Source organism: Bos indicus x Bos taurus, unplaced genomic scaffold (genome assembly GCF_003369695.1).
Source record: "Bos indicus x Bos taurus breed Angus x Brahman F1 hybrid unplaced genomic scaffold, Bos_hybrid_MaternalHap_v2.0 tig00011948_arrow_arrow_obj, whole genome shotgun sequence".
Taxonomy (NCBI): domain Eukaryota; kingdom Metazoa; phylum Chordata; class Mammalia; order Artiodactyla; family Bovidae; genus Bos; species Bos indicus x Bos taurus.
In genome coordinates, this window is record NW_020868016.1 from 4,055 (window position 1) to 20,814 (window position 16,760).

At 48.5% G+C, this 16,760-nt stretch overlaps 1 long non-coding RNA gene across 2 annotated transcripts; it reads right to left on the reverse strand.

The window, feature by feature from the left end:
• Positions 1–345: 345 nt before the first annotated feature.
• LOC113889402 lies at positions 346–16,403 on the reverse strand. 2 transcript variants are annotated; one of them, XR_003510250.1, is made up of 3 exons: positions 15,976–16,403; positions 2,393–2,510; positions 346–2,040 (listed from the first exon to the last, which is right to left on the reverse strand). It is a non-coding gene; the product is annotated as an uncharacterized LOC113889402 (long non-coding RNA). The 2 variants fall into 2 exon arrangements; XR_003510249.1 differs by lacking the exon at positions 15,976–16,403 and adding an exon at positions 3,327–5,028.
• Between the last annotated feature and the right edge of the window lie 357 nt (positions 16,404–16,760).

A 16,760-nucleotide genomic window follows, 5' to 3' on the forward strand; every position in this document is an offset into this window, starting at 1 on the left:
AGAAGCAATCTAAGTGTCCATGGCAGCCCACTCCATAAACAAACTGTGGTAGACACGCAATGGAATATGATTCAGCCCTTCAAAGTCAGTAATTCTGACAACGCTACAATGTCGACGAACCTTATGGTCATTATAGTAAGTGAAATAAACCAGACCAAAAAAGGACAAACATTCTGTGATTCCACTAGTATGAGATATCCAAACAAGTCAAATCCAAAGCCAGAAAAAGCAGAAAGTGATCAAAGACAGTTCATGTTTCATGGACCCCAGTTTCCCTTGGGGAAACTGACTTCCTATGATATCGCCAAAACCAATTATACAAAAATGAAGCCATTTACAAATAACTGGAAGCCATATCCAATCAAATGAATGTAGACATAATTTTACAGTTTACACCAACCTCATTCAAACTTCTCAATAAACAAAAGGCAAAACTGTATCTATGGTACCTCAGCTTTGATTAAAACTGTGTCTACAGTACCTCAGTTTTGTTAATCAAATTTAACAAAAAAAAACTAAAGTCTATCCAAAAAGGATATAAAATATATATAACATGAACTTTAAAAAATTAGAAATTTAAACTGTGAAAAACCTTATTCACAAAACTTAAACACAAGCCACAGAAAAAATATATTTACAAAATACATATCTGATAAAGGATTGTACTACAACTATACCAAAAAATCTAAAACAAACAATCTCATTAAAAATGTATAAATCTAAACACCGGGCCTATGAAAATATAAAGATAGTAGATAAGCATATCAAAAATACTCAAATTCACATATCATTAGGAAATTACAAGCTAAAACAACACTGAAGTAACACTGCACACCTATTAGATCCAGTAAACTCATAAAAGGGGTGGGGGCAGGGCTTCTCTGGTGGCTCAGTGGTAAAGAATCTGCCTGACGATGCAAGACACTCTAGTTCGATCTCTTACCCAGGAAGATCCCACATGCCACAGAGAAACATAGCTGGATTTTTCCACAGTTAAACAAGGCTCACCTGTGACCTGAATACTACACGTCTAGCACTTAGTGAACAGCTTTGAAAAAGTGTCCAGACAAAAAGTATCACAATTACACACAACAGCTCTACTTGTAATAACTAAAAACTTTCAAATATCAGGATGTCTTCAGTAGATGACTGTGTAAACAAAGTGGGATACATCCAAAGTGAAGGGGAGCAAATGCTACCCCAAAATATACCACTTCAGCATGAGAATTAGTTGGACCTAATTAACTTTTTTTTTTTAAGAGGACACATGATCATCTCTGAAACCCAAGTTCAAGACGGCTCCTCTGTGAGTCACATTTACCAGAGAAATCTCATTTCAAAGGAATCCTCTGTATATACCAGATAGAAGGATGACAGACAGTCTTGTGAAACTTTTTTTTTAATCCATAGGGAAAGCTAAGACATAAATCTCTACAACAATGATACCCTTCCTTTCCTTTGGTTTTATTTTTTAATGTTTATTTGTTTTTTTTTTATTTGGCTGCTCCAGGTGGACCTTCGTTGAGGCAAGCCAGATATTTAGCTACAGCATGCAAACTCTTCATTGTGGCATGGGAGATCTAGTTCTCGGATCAGGGAATGAACCTGGGCCTCCTTCTTTGGGAGTGTCCAGTATTAGCCACTGGACCACCAGGAAGCCCCTGTTTTGTGTTTAGATGAAGATGGTATCTAAGGTGATCTCTTGGGCCACTTCAGTCACTGACTCAGTTTCCTGAGTTTCTCCAAAGCACGCACGAGGTACACATTATTAAACTGGTTTGCAAAACAAGGAAAGGTTGTTTACTACAATATTGTATGCTTACAAATATCTAAATGGTAAATGGCATATTATTTGGTTTTAATTACTATGGGGGAAAAAAGAATGCAGGATTCATACATGTTACAGCATGAATAAACATGAAAACAATCTTTAGTGGCAAAAAAAAATCCATATAGAAAAGGCCACCCAGATCCCATACTCACCATGTCTGCTTTAAATCCATCAAGTTTGTCCAAATAACTGAAAATCTCAGTAACACTCTAAACAAAGAAAAAACGATGAGGATGGAAAAAAAAGATAAATTCATATACTTGAACAATTGCTAAAAGTGGAAGTGGGGCTGTGGATTATATTATAATGTAGAAACCATATGATTTCCTGATGTTGGAGGTTATGTGCTGGTTCTGCAGGAGAAGGCACCCCTTTTGGATAAAATACATAAACTATTTTAGATGATGTGGCAAATGTGAGTACTTTTTCCCATTGCTAGGAGTTTTCCATACATTTGAAATTACTGGAAAGTAAATTATGTTTCAAAACAACCATGTCAATACCACAAAAGAAATTTAGAGTAGACAGGCATGAAACTTTCTTATACAGGCCAAGACTTACCCAGACGAAGTTCAAGGGAAGCTGTGATGCTCACTGCCCTTGAAGGAGTCCACATGGAATGAAGAACTACTGTGGGAAGTCTACTAGTAACCACCATGTCTTGGGTCCTCTGAATGACCTATTGCAGGAGAAACAGATTTAACAAATAAAATGTTTCACATAACTTCACAAAAAGTTGTTAGACTACATTCAGTAAAGCTGAATCATTTCAGATCAATTTACAATCATATAAAATACTATCATTTACAATCCCAATCCATATACAAAACTCAATTGCGTTTCTATACACTAATAACAATCAGAAACAAAAATTAAGAACATCCCACTTATAGTTGCATCCAAAAGAATAAAACATCTGGCAACAAACTTAATCAAGGACATAAAAGACCAGTAGTCAGAAAACTAGAAAGCACTGATAAAGAAACCAAAGAAAACACAAACAAACAGAAAACTATTCCACGCTCACGCACAGGAACAATGAGGAATTAAAATGTCCATTCCAACAAAAGTCATCAACAAATACACTGACTGCAATCACAAAATAATATTCAATGGCATGTTTCACAGAAATAGAAATATTCCCAATATTAGACTGCTAATATTGAACGGACCTTAAACGGCCAAAAAGACTCTGAGAAAGAAGAACACAGCTGGAGGCATCTTCCTCTCCCACTTCAAACTACATCACGGACCTGTAGTAACCACCACAGTGACGAACTGGCAGGAACACAGGCACATGGACTCCAGGAAAGAATAGAGAGCCCAGAAATGAACCCATATGTACGTGGTCAGTTCATGAAAATCAAACCAGGAACGAGCGACGAGGAAAGGACAGTCTCCTGAAGGAACAGTGACAGGAAAACTGGCCACCTACACTAAAGAACATCACTGGTCATCCTCTAGATCATCTAACAGAAATTAACTAAAAACCCACCGTTTTGCACATGGAGCTCTTTCCCTGCTGAGTCCTTTGAGATGGACTTCCAGTCAGCCCTCAGCTGGACACAGGAAACGTCTACTTGGTCCTCATTTTTTCCCTCTTGCAGCACCTCCCTGCTGGTGGGCACTGAGGCAACCCTGCTCCTCTCAGCCTGGATGCAGCCCCATTATCCAGAAGCCCGAGTCCTGGCGGTCCTGAGGAGACACAGCTCCCGTCAGTTGGTCACCGAGCCCAGTCTGAAGGCAAAGCGTCCTGCACCCGTGGGTCAGAGTGGGTTCTGGCGCCCCCTGCAGGCCGCCAGAGAAGAGCAGGCAGCCCCGCGCTCACAGACCTCAGAGGGCTCACCCAGAAACAACTCTGCTGTGAGCATTCAGACTGGAAGCCCAACCTGAAATGGAGCAGAATAGCTCCATGACTCTCCTCAAAACATGGCTAGGGAACAATGAGAGCCTGGATGGAATGCAGCCATAAAAAGGAACCCATTTGAGTCACTTCTAATGAAGGGGATGAACCTAGAGCGTATTTAAACAGGAAAGTCAGTCAAAAAGACAAAAACATGGAATCGAGAAGGATGGGTCTGACGAGTCTGTTCACATAGCTGCAATGGAGATGCAGACATAGAGAACAGACTTACAGACAACGGTGGGGAACAAGAGGGAGAGGGTGAAATGAATGGAGAGAGCAGCATGGATGCATGTACACCAACATTTGTAAATAGACAACCAGTGGGAATTTGCTGTATGACTCAGGGAACTCAAACTGGGGCTCTGTAATAACCTAGAGAGGTGGGAATGGGTGGGACGTGGGAGGAAGATTCAAGAGCAAGGGGACAAAGGTACACCTATGGTGAATTCATATTGATGTATGACAAATCAAACCAATATTGTAAAGCAATGATCAACCAACTAAACATAAATAACTGTTAAAAATAAAACATATGAAATGAACATAAACACAAACTGCAACAAGGCAATTCCATTTAAAAAACTATAAAAATTTTAGAAAACAACAAAAGATCTACATGACCTTTGGTCTGGTGATCAGTTCTAACACACGACAAAAAAGCCAACTTACCGAATTATAAATATAAATTATTTAAAACATTGACTTTTATAATGTTATACATTTACTCTGTGGAGGACCTTACTCGAGAGAACCAAAAACAAACTGTTAAATGAACCACTGACCACCCACCCTTGCCAGGCAACAGAGAAAAGAAAACACTTGCTGGAGTCATCTTACAACAGGAGGTCCTGGTAAGGAACAAGGAACTAACAAGTTACCACCAACCAGAATTCTGGAGAGGTCAAAAGGAGATGGGAGACTCCAGTTCAGAGGTCCTACCAACCTCCCAGGATCCTCCTCACTGGAATCCACCTCAGCTGAATGATGCATGTGCCCCCAGGAAGGATCCCAATTCAGAATGACTGGCAAGAGACAAACCAGAAACTAACCCAATGACTATAAAATCTGAGACTGTGAGCCACGTGGCAGAGCAGTTCTCTCCATTTCCCTCACCCTCCTGCCCTCCGCCCCAGCATCCCTTCCCAATAAAGCCTCTTGCTTGGACGGCACTCCTCTCCTCAGACAACGCATTTCCAAGTATCAGACAAGAACCCACTCTCAAGCCCTGGAAGGGATCCCCCTTCCTTCGTCAAAAGCAATACCCAGGAGAAAATATCTTAAAAACGCTATCTTGCAGAGAAGGAAATCGGAGAAGGCAATGGCAGCCCACTCCAGTACTATTGCCTGGAGAATCCCATGGACAAAGGAGCCTGAAAGGCTGCAACCCTGGGGTCGCTAAGAGTTGGACACGACTTCACTGAGCAACTTCACTTTTCACGCATTGGAGAAGGACATGGCAACCCACTCCAATGTTCTTACCTGGAGAATCCCAGGGACAGAGGAGCCTGGTAGGCCGCCGTGTATGGGGTCACACAGTCAGACACGGCTGAAGCGACTTAGAAGCAGAGAAGGAAATGCCACCACCTCCAGTATTCTGGCCTCAGAAATCCCAGGGACAGAGGAGCTTGGTGGGCTACAGTCCAACAGCAGGGCATTTCTCAGGGGAGGAAACAGTCCCAGGAAAGTTGAGGCACTCACCAAAAGCCCGAGAGTTTTTTATAGCACAGCCAGAACTGTGGCTGAGGATTCCCAGCTGCCAGGCCTCTTGATCCTGGCCTCTTTCACTAGATACATGTGTGGAAAACTAAAATCTAAAATATGCCCTGGTGGCTCCGTAGTAAAGAATCCACCTGCCAGTGCTGGAGATACAGGTGTGATCCCTGCTATGGGAACTGTTGCAACCCGAGAGCCAGGCGTCCCCGAGTCTGGGTGCAGATCCCCAGGCAGGCTGAGGCGTGACACCCTCCTAGAGATCGAACCCCCGGGCAGGTCGAGGCATGACGGTCTCCCGAGAATTGGATCCCTGGGCAGCTCGAGCCATGACAACCTCCTGAGACCCCTGGGACTAGAGGATCCCCGAGCAGGTTGACGCATGACAACCTTTCGAGGACCAGATCCCTAGGCAGGTCAAGGCGTGATGACCTCCTGGGACCCCCGGACTGGAGTTGGGCATCCCCAAGATCTCCAGTGTGACCAGTATTGCGTAGGATTAGGGGGTCGGATATTATAGAGTACTTCCCTCCCAAGGCCAGCTAATTTCTGGTTGTCTCTCCAGAAGATTGTAGAGGCAACCTTGTGGGTCTGGATGGGGCTCAGGAAAAGAGCATGAAACAGGAGAGATGGGGGCAGAGCACAACCTTTGAAAGAATGACAAAACACAAGGGTATAATGTAAACCAATTAAAATCAATTAGGTCCAAAAGATGACAAGTCAAATTCAAGTAAACCTTAATCCCCAATCTATAAGCCAACAGACACACCCAGAGGTGGCAGGACAGCTCCAAGGCACGGTCAATAGAGGGAGGAGTGGGTAGTTCCCCAAAGGCTGGGATGATCCTCCCACTCATTAGCATATGAATTCCACCCCCTCACAAAACGTAGCCAGGCCTAATTACATGCCCCAGCCCTTGCTCTCAGCAATGGTTCACACCCTCAACAGTGGCTTCTCTCTGGATCCTAACAAATCCACCTCTTATCATTTTGTCTCTCAATGAATTTTTGCAATGAGACATTAGAGCCTGAGTTTCATTAGTTTTGGCCATCCTTGAGTCCCAGGAGAGAGCTGAAGGACAGGAAGAAAAAGCAGTAGGAAAAACGTGCCAAGGAATCGCTTTCATAGCCCACCGGAAAATTTGCTAAATATCTGACCGGTGCCACAGTTTCACTGGTCTGATCCTTGGCACAGAGAAGAGAAAAGACAGAAAAACCCCCACTGACTTGTGTAACAGCTACTGGGGCTCAGCAGATAGCACCTTTGGGAAATGCTGAGGAGTAGCCTCTCCAGAGTCCCTAATTGTGCCCCCTGCTGCCCGCCTGTTCACGGGAGGTTCAAGGAAACAATAAACGGGAGATTGTAAACGTCCCTCCAGCTATAGGATTGAGGACCGATTACCTTAACCTGAGGTCTTCTGGAATCTGACTGGGCTGCATGAGCTTTCTGGTGAGTTCGTTTTTCACTGTCCTGGTTTCCAGCACGATGGGCCTTCCCCCGTGCTGGGTTTCTTTGCCTTCCGCTTCTAGCGGGGGAGCTTCACTGAGTTGGGGTCCTGCTGTGCTTGGCCTCTTTCGGGCGGAGGTTGTTTCAGCCAGGTTAAACCCGAGTCACAGCACCATAGATGTCACGCAAGTGTATGTTCCTCGGTTCTTTGTCTCGTCACAACAAAGATTTGGAGCGATGGACATTAAAGCCCTTGGTGCGTCACAGCTCTTGGCTCTTGGACAAACCGTGTTATAGTTCTTAGGCAAATCAGTGTTACAGCTCTATTTTATTTAGAAGATAGCAGGAGAATCCATCCTCGAAGCGTGAGGGCATGCCAACCCAAAGACTCGAATAGAAGAGAGTGGAGGAGCACGCAGGGGAGGGAGAGAGTGAGAGAGTGAGGGAGAGAGTGAGAGAGAGAGAAAGAGCATACACACGTGGGAGAGAAAGAGCGAGAAAGGACTTTGGCTCCTCCTTTTATATGTTTGTTCCTCCACCTGGGCCTGCCCTATGCAAATTGGGCTTAGCCAGGAGTGCTGTTTGTTCTACCTGAGGTCTTCACTCTGGTCCTCGGACCTTCCTTTGACCTTCCTTTGTTCTATTTTCGTGGGCTTTTCCCTTCCTTGTCTTTTAGCCACCACATTTTGGACTCCTTTTCCCTATTCTACCTACTTAACAGTAAAGAATCTGCCTACCAATGCAGGGAACACGGGTTCAATCCCTGGTCCTAGAAGATTCCACATGCCCAGGGGCAACTAAGCCCCCGAACAACTATTGAAGTTTGCATGCTCCAGAGCCCAAGTTCTGCAACCAGAGAAAGCACTGCAATGAGAAGCCATGGCAGGCCAACTAGAGGACAGCCTCTGCTCACTACACCTAGACAAACTAGCAATACAGACCCAGCATAGTCAAAAGTAATTCACGGCTACTAGAGGGCAGCCTCCGCTCACTACAACTAGACAGACTAGCAATAAAGACCCAGCACAGTCAAAAGTAATTCACGGCCACTAGAGGGCAGCCTCCGCTCACTACAACTAGACAGACTAGCAATAAAGACCCAGCACAGTCAAAAGTAATTCACGGCCACTAGAGGGCAGCCTCTGCTCACTACAACTAGACAGACTAGCAATAAAGACCCAGCACAGTCAAAAATAATTTAATGTTAAAAAAAAAAAAAGGACAGTTCTTTGAAGAAATGACCGAGACTAGGGGTGAGACTGTAAATATATGAGCCAGGGTAATCTTAAATTATGAGAAAGTAAAAAAAGTAAAGACAACTATCAAGCTGTCCAAACTGATAAAAATGAATGATTACACAGTTTTATCTGTATATACTAGCAAATAACAATCTGAAAGGAAATTTGTGAACATGAATAAAATACTTTGCCATGGATGTAATGAGGATGACAAGACTGGCACATTGGAAATTATACATGATGGCTGAAAATACCCTAAATACATGTACAGATATTCCATAGCGATGCAAAGACTTAAGTTGGCAATACCATGGAATGCATCTTCAATCTGAAATGAAGATTCAATATGAATTATAAAAGGCTGAAAGGTTGTTGCTAAACCACCAACGATGCCAATATTCTTGGCCTCCAGAGGAGAAGAGTTCAATCCAGGGCCAGTGACGAAGCTTGATCGCTCAGAGGTTTTGTGTTATAAAGTTTTATAAAACTACAAAAGAGATAGAGAAAGCTGCTGACGTAGACATCAGAAGGGGGAAGAAAGAGTACCCCCTGCTAGCCTTTAGCCAGATGTTATACAGCCACTAGCAGTCTGCTAATGAAAGAAAGACAATGTCTCAGAGAATGGCACCAGGCTCCTCACCCACAACATGCATTGAGATAACATTGGCAGCAGGTGAGTCATCCCAGGCCATAAAATGATTGACATGAATCTTGAAGAAAGGCAGATTTCCAAGCAAATATATAGTTTCATTAACATAGATTAGGAGAATAAGGTAAAACACACTGGTTTGTCGAGTCAGTTCTGAGCCTTTATGGGGAACCAACCTGAAGACAGAGTCTTGGGTAAATACATAGTACATTAACATAGCTTAAGACAAACATTTCCATAAGAAAAGTGCATTGCTTAGCTCAAGGTTTGACAAAAGTTAAATTCAGGTGGAGCCAGGAGTCGTCATGGCAACACAATTTTCAGAGCAACCTCCTTTTAAATTTGTATCGAGATGGAGAAAAATTGCAACACTAGTTTCTTTCCTCCTGTCTCTTAGTGAAGTGAAGTCGCTCAGTCGTGTCCGACTCTTAGCGACCTAATGGACTGCAGCCTACCAGGCTCCTCCGTCCATGGGATTTTCCAGGCAAGAGTACTGGAGTGGGTTGCCATTGCTTTTTACGTGATATTAAGTATAAAATTCATCTAATCATTTCACTGCTGCTAAGTTGCTTCAGTCGTGTCCGACTCTGTGCAACCCCATAGAAGGCAGACCACCAGGCTCCCCCGTCCCTGGGATTCTCCAGGCAAGAACACTGGAGTGGGTTGCCATTTCCTTCTCCAATGCATGAAAGTGAAAAGTGAAAGTGACGACGCTCAGTCGTATCCAACTCTTAGTGATCCCTTGGACTGCAGCCTACCAGGCTCCTCTGTCCATGGGATTTTCCAGGCAAGAGTACTGGAGTGGGTTGCCATTGCCTTCTCTTAAGAGAGAGATTAAAAAAAAAATGTCTGACACTTGCAGCCTATTTTCTGTCTGGAGACCCCTGGCCTTCCTGCCTGTAACCCTCTCCAGGCCTGTAGGAAGCAATACACAAGCTGACCCTAACATACACGTGCAATGACAAGGGACTCCAAGGAGCCAAAACAATCACATGAGTCTGCAGTTCAAATGTCCTTTGGTATGCTGTGCTAAGTCGCTTCAGTCACGTCTGACTGTCCGAGCCTGCCAGGCTCCTCTGTCCATGGGAATTTTCCAGGCAAGAATACTGGAGTGGGTTGCCGTGCCCTCCTCCAGGGGATCTTCCCAATCCAGGGATCGAATTCCTGCATTGGTAGATAGGTTATTTACCACTAGCACCACCTGGGGCAAAAGTGCCTAAATGGAGATCAGGGAAACCCAGTTAGGAGAACGGACTCAGAGACAAGGAAGTGAGGGAAGGAGATTCTTAGCCACATTCAGAGAAGCCCTGCAGGTAGTTCTGCAGGTGGAAGAGGAGGAGGAAGCAGGCTGGAGCTGTGTAGAAGATGAAAGAGGGAACTAAAGCAGGGGCCCCCAACCTCTAGGATCTAATGCCTGATGATCTGAGGTGGAGCTGATCAAATAATAGAAATAAGTGTTCGGTCACTCAGCCATGTCCAACCCTTTGTGACCCTATGGACTGTAGCCCACAAGACTCCGCAGTCCATTGAATTCTTCAGGCAAGAATACTGGAGTGGGCTGTCATTTCCTTCTCCAGGAGATTTTCCCGACCCAGGGATTGAACCCGGGTCTCCTGCAATGCAGGTAGACTACCGACTGAGCCACCAGGGAACAGAAAGAGTGCACAATAAATGGACTGCACTTGAAACATCCCAAAACCTTCCCCCACCCTGCCTGTCAAAAAAATTGTCTTCCAAAAAAACTCCCGAGGTCAAGGAAGGAACTTCAAGTGTACTCAGCTGTCCCAGGTTGCTGGCTTAGGGAGATGCTGAAGCAGGGGTGTCCCAAGAGGTAGACCCTCCCTTGTGTGGGGTCCTCAACAGACCTCCAATGGCCTTGGTGATGATGGGAGAGATTTGTTTCACTTTTTGTTTTAATATCCTTGTGGGGTAAACATAAAACTTAGCAATTGTTACAGCCTTCCTAAGAAAAAGTTTTCTATCTTTACTGATCCATGAAGTACCAACTATGATGATCACTGTTCTAATATACCTCATGGTGTTGCTGACACTATGGATATAATTGTGTGAAGTTGAACTTGTTCAATAAAAATGATGAAGCATCTGCCCTGTGGCCAGCACTTTCCAAGGGTTGGGAGGAAATGAAATACTCCATAAAAGAGACTGTCTCCCTACAGCCAGCAGCATTTACAAGTGACCTCCTAAAGCCTTCACCAAACTACAGGGGCACCTCTGGGCTTTCTGTTTCCCTCACTTTTCTGACTCTTTTCTTTAAAAAAAAAAAAAACAGACACACACATTTCCTCATAGAATGCCACAGTGGAAGGAAAATAGGCCTTCAATTTTTAGACCTCAATTTGCAAAAAAAAAAAAAAAAAAACCTTGGAGATTTTTTTTAAATTAAAGCACCACATAATTAAAAAAAAAAAAACTGTACATGTTCTATTTATTCAGTTCTAAAACACCACACTTATTGCACAGGGTCCGCATGGAAAGGCCCCCCTCTCAGCAGGACAGCCACAGATTCCACCATGAAAGGGCAGCAAGGTGCCCTACCCTTATTTTCTGCCTGGGTGGCTTTTAAATCCATGCACCCTACTAAGTAGCTAGGGAGCAATTCGTGGACCCTTCCCTTTCCCATCCCAGCAGGTGGTCAACGGCCCACTGGGCTGCAAACTGCTGGTAGCAGGGCTGGGCCAGTTGGCCAGAGTAAGGGTTTTGGAGTACCAGCAGGTGAAATCACCAGGCTGGATAAATCCCTTAGACTTCCTGGGGACCTCGCTGAAGGCACTAGGCTGCTTTGGAAAACCGCGTGGGTCTGAGCTTTATGCGAAGGAGTAAAGTGGTAAAGGCCTTGACCCCAATGGTGAGGCCTTTCTGCAACTGCCAGGTAAGGGGGCTCTGAGACTGTGCCAACAGAGAGGGTGGAATACATGGATCCCTGCTCCATCCTGTGCCATGGAGCCCCAGTTCCTTAACCTGTGGTCCACACCCCTCCACTCCACTCACTGGATGCCGATCAATGGCGACCCAGGAGCCCACTAAATATGCGTTCCCAGCCACAATGGCGACCCCCAAGACCCACAGCCTAGGAGCTCAGAGGAGGTGCGCTCAGCCCCCGACGCGCACCCCGCCTCCAACGTGGGCCAGGTGTGCTCCGCCCATACGCCCACTTCCAAGAGAGGCCCGCAAGCCTCGCTATTGCTGCGGGGTGAAATCCATCCAGGAGCAAATCCACCCCACCAAGGTAACCCAAGCTTTTTATCAGCTGTGAAGTCGTTCAGTCGTGTCCAACTCTTTGTGACCCCATGGATGTAGCCTACCAGGCTCCTCTGTCCATGGCATTTTTCAGGGAAGAGTACTGGAGTGGGTTGCCATTTCCTTCTCCAGGGGATCTGCCCAACCCAGGGATCGAACCCGGGTCTCCTGCAATGCAGGCAGACGCTTTACCATCTGAGCCACATGCTAAGTACCTAAAAAGGGGGAGGCGAGCGAGTGGCACAGCGCGCCCAACGGGCCACTGCCCCTACATCAACCACCACTACATCTTCGATCGCGGCCGTCTGCGAGCCTCGGCGCTGCCAGCTGTGATGCTTGGGGGCCCCGGCCGTGCACTGGTAGACCGCCCCCCAGAGGTCCCTGCTGACCCCAGACGACCACCCCCACGTCCCCCCGAAACGGGGCAGACCCCTCCCCCATCAACTGGTGGGTATTTAAAAACCTGGTGGCCACCCAGGCAGAAAAGAAGGGAGAAGGGCACCTTGCTGCCCTTTCATGGTGGAATCTGTGGCTGTCCTGCTGAGAGGGGGGCCTTTCCATGGGGACCCTGTGCAATAAGTGTGGTGTTTTAGAACTGAATAAATAGAAGGTATAAATTTTTTAATTAAACTTTTAATTAAAAAAAAATCTCCACCCATACGGCCGCACCCCCCACCCACGACCTCTCCCCTCAACCACCTGGGTCCCCTACGCGTGCCCCAGGCACCCTTCTCCCCCGACCACCAAGGGCAGAGGGAAGGGGCTCCGAAAGGAAGCGTGGTGCCAAGCGGGCAAGGGACACAACAGAGGTAAGGAGGCGAGAGGGCGAGAGAACCAGACAAGACAGCCGCGGCACGCGTGGGGAAGCAGGGTTGGGAGCAAGCCCCGAGGCTCGGAGGGCATGGGGAGGTGACTGGCGACCGCACAGCAGGCCCAGAGCAGCGGACGACCGACGACCGGCCGAGGCAGACCGGTCCAGGGCCAGCGGCGGGAGGCAACGGGCAAGCAAGCGGCCCAGCGGCGGGGAGCCACCACCCATCACGCCGCACAGCCCGCGAGATGCGACCGGAGGATCCGCGCCATGAGGTCCACAGCCGGGAGGAAGGCAGTCGTGGCCGGCGCCAGGGGCAAAGGCGCGTGGGGTGGGGCGGGGGCGCGCTGAGCACCCCCTCCCCTGCCCCAAACCCTCAGACCCAACCTCAAAGGAACGTGGCGGTGAGGTCGGGCAGAAGAGGGACACTGGAGACGCCGCCACTGGGTGCGGGGCAAGGGTAGCACCCGGCCGGGAATGGTGGGGCAGGCGGGAAGGCAAGGAGAGCCGCCTTTCCCACCCGACCCCTACTCTGCACACTGACCCCACCTTCTCACGCGGCCCCTCAACCCCTACCACTGGAAAGGCCACTGGGCCCCACACCCGCCCGGGGTGCACCACCTTCCAGACGTCTTTCCCTCCCTACCTTCCCATCCAGTGCCGCATGGTTGGAGCAGAGGCTCACAAGCCAGAATGGGGGGGTGTGGGGTTTTGGGGTGAGGGGGTACACGAACCCTAACCCTAACGCTAACCCTGACCATAAGCCTGACGTTAACTTGAACTCGAGTTTGGGGTTGCAGAGTTTTGGGGTGAAGGGGTACACGAACCATAACCCTAACCCTAACCCTAACGCTCACCCTGACCCTAAGCCTGACGCTAACTCGAACTCGAATTTGGGGGTGCGGAGTTTGGGGGTGAAGGGGTGCACAAAGCCTAACCCTAACGTTAACCCTAACCCTAAAGCTCACCCTGACCCTAAGCCTGACGCTAACTCGAACTCGAATTTGGGGGTGCGGAGTTTTGGGGTGAGGGGTGCACAAACCCAAACCCTAACGTTAAACCTAACCCTAACACTCACCCTGACCCTAAGCGTGACGCTACCTCGAACTCGAATTTGGGGGTGCGGAGTTTTGGGGTGAGGGGTACATGAACCCTAAATCTAATGCTCACCCTGACCCTAGGCCTGACGCTAACTCGAACTCGAATTTGGGGGTACGCTGTTTTGGGGTGACGGGGTGCATGAACCCTAATCCTAATGCTAACCCAAACCTCACCCTGACCCTAAGTCTGACGCTAACTCGAACTCGAATTTGGGGGTGCGGAGTTTTGGGGTGAGGGGTGCACAAACCCTAACCCTAACATTAACCCTAACCCTAACGGTCACCCTGACCCTAAGCCTGGTGCTACCTCAAACTCGAATTTGGGGGTGCGGAGTTTTGGGGTGAGGGGTACATGACCCTAACCCTAATGCTCACCCTAAGCCTGATGCTAACTCGAACTCGAATTTGGGGGTGCGGAGTTTTGGGGTGGGGTGCACGAACCCTAATCCTAACGCTAACCCAAACCCTCAACCTGACCCTAAGTCTGACGCTAACTTGAACTCGAATTTGGGGGTGCGGAGTTTTGGGGTGAGGGGTACATGAACCCTAACCTTAACGCTCACCCTGACCTTAAGCGTGACTCTACCTCGAACTCGAAATTGGGGGTGAGGAATTTTGGGGTGAGGGTACATGAACCCTAACCTTAATGCTCACCCTGACTCTAAGCCTGATGCTAACTCGAACTCGAATTTGGGGGTCTGCAGTTTTGGGGTGAGGGGGTGCACGAACCCTAATCCTAACGCTAACCAAAACCCTCACCCTGACCCTAAGTCTGACGCTAGCTCGAACTCGAATTTGGGGGTGCAGTGTTTTGGGGTAAGGGGTTACATGAACCCTAAGCCTAACGCTAACCCTACCCTAAGCCTGACGCTAACTGGAACTCAAATTTGGGGGTGCGGAGTTTTGGGGTGAGGGGATACACGAACACTAACCCTAACGCTAATGCTAACCCTACACTAAGCCTGATGCAAACTGGAACTCGAATTTGGGGGCGCGGAGATTTGGGGTGAGAGGGTACACGAACACTAACCCTAAACCTAACGCTAACCCTACCCTAAGCCTGACGCTAACTGGAACTCGAATTTGGGGGTGCGGAGTTTTGGGGTGAGGGGATGCATGAACTCTAACCCTAACCCTAATGCTAACCCTGACCCAAGCCTGATGCTAACTCGAACTCGATTTGGGGGTGCGGAGTTTTGGAATGAGGGGGTACACAAACCATAACCCTAAGCCTGACCCTAAGCCTGAGCTAACTCGAACTCGAATTAGGGGGGTGCGGAGTTTTGGGGTGAGGGGTGCACGAACCCTAACCTTAACCCTAACCCTGACTCTGACCCTAACTCCAACCCTAACCCACTAACCCCCTAACCCTAACCCCTAATCCCCTAACCCAAACCCTTGAGGGTGTGGATTTCAGGGGGAGGTGGTCCCCGAACCCGTACCCTAACCTGAATGCTAACCCGAACCTTGCCCAAACCCAAACCTTGCCCCTGACCCTGTCGATTTCGGGGGGAGGGGGTCCCGGAACCCGAACCATAACCCGAACCCTAACCCCTAACCCTAACCCTAATCCCTAACACTTAACCCTTACCCTAACCCAAATCTAAACCCTATCCCTAACCCTAACCCCTAACCCTAACCCCTACCCTAACCCTAACCCCGCGGGGAGCCGCGCTCACCCGCCAGGCCAGCAAGCCGGCCATCGCCTCCCCCACCCCCCTCAACCAACAAATCCACCGCCGCCCCCACCGCCCGCCCCCACCGTGCGCGCGCCCTCCTTGACTCCTGCGCAGCCGCCACCGGGAAAAGGCGATTGGAAGGGGAGGAGGCCTTGCGCGAGGCCTACTAGGCCTCATCGGAGCCAGGGCCTCCCGTGAGCGGCCGGCCAGGCAGAGGGAGGGGGCGGGCGCTCACGCGGGACTACGCGAGGCCGGGGCTCGTGACGAGCACCGGAGCCCGCTAAGAAAGATGGCAAGAGTAGAAACAGAGCCATAGCCGCGGGCGGAGGGAAAAATTTGAAGCTTACCTGCAGGCGCAAGGCGACTGAGGGACAAAGGGGAGCGGGCGGGAAGGGGAAGTGCGGGAGGCCGGGGCGGAACAATAGGGGTGGGCGGAGGAGGAAGGGGAGGGGGTGGAGGAGGAGGAGAAGGAGGAGGAAGGGGGAAAGAGACCCCGGGGCGAGTGAAGGGCAGGCGGGAGAGGGCGCAGGCTGCGGCTGCTCTGGCTGCTGCCTCTGCTGGTCTGGGAGGGGGACGGGGCGGAGCGGCCCGCTTTCAACCCCGCGCACCCTCCGACCCTGGAAGCGCTAGCTGCCCCGGGGACCGGCGAGGCGACTGTGTCGTCCAAATCTTCCCCACGCAATGCGGACGGCCTCCCAACAGCCTAGAGCGGCTCCGTGGACAGCGTTGGCACCAGCGAGAGAACAACCGGTAGCAAATGGCGAAGAGCATGATAGAGCGGCAGCATGGGGGCAGGGAGGAAACTAGTGACCCCTAGCGGGCTGGTTCGAAAGCCCAGACGTTTAAGTGTGGAGAGACTTGGCAATCGTCATGGATAAACCAGACAGGAAAATGGGATGTGTGAGAAGAGACTACTGGGACAAACCCCTAGTCTATAGTAATACAAATAGGGAAAAAAGCTAACTTGCCACCTTGGAGGTCACTTTTACACCAACTCTTTACTCTGAAAATTGGTAATTAAAATGAAAGAAGAACTTTTTCTTTTAGGAAGAACTGTAGTTCATCTTTAGTCCACAAGGGAAAACTTTTTTTCTAGAATTCCATATAATGAATGTAGAGAAATTTAAAAATT